The sequence below is a fragment of the Penaeus monodon genome, chromosome 32 (genome assembly GCF_015228065.2).
Source record: "Penaeus monodon isolate SGIC_2016 chromosome 32, NSTDA_Pmon_1, whole genome shotgun sequence".
Taxonomy (NCBI): Eukaryota; Metazoa; Arthropoda; class Malacostraca; order Decapoda; family Penaeidae; genus Penaeus; species Penaeus monodon.
Window position 1 is genome coordinate 30817718 of NC_051417.1, and position 303 is coordinate 30818020.

A 303-nucleotide genomic window follows, 5' to 3' on the forward strand; every position below is an offset into this window, starting at 1 on the left:
TATCCGTAAGTAAGAAAGATATATTCAGAATATCTAAACCTTGAAATGAATACCAATAAATTCTTGATATAATACTTGCATTCGCTGCTAAGAACGCCTTGAGCTATCAATCTTTTGTTTACACTCTTGCCACACGTTCAAAAATGACATGTTATGGAAAAACGCCTTTAACCCAAAGACAAATCAAGAAAAGTAGTTAGAAAAAAGAGAATGAATAAGAATATGAAAAAGAGAGAAAATTAACTCGGTTCAGGCTGCAGCTCATATGAAAAAGAACAATTCTGCGTTATTTCATTCATTTGT

At 31.7% G+C, this 303-nt stretch overlaps 1 protein-coding gene across 1 annotated transcript in view; it reads right to left on the reverse strand.

Moving 5' to 3' along the window:
• LOC119593792 overlaps positions 1-303 on the reverse strand; it is a gene marked incomplete in the record, with an annotated part of 129698 nt that overhangs the window by 76231 nt on the left and 53164 nt on the right.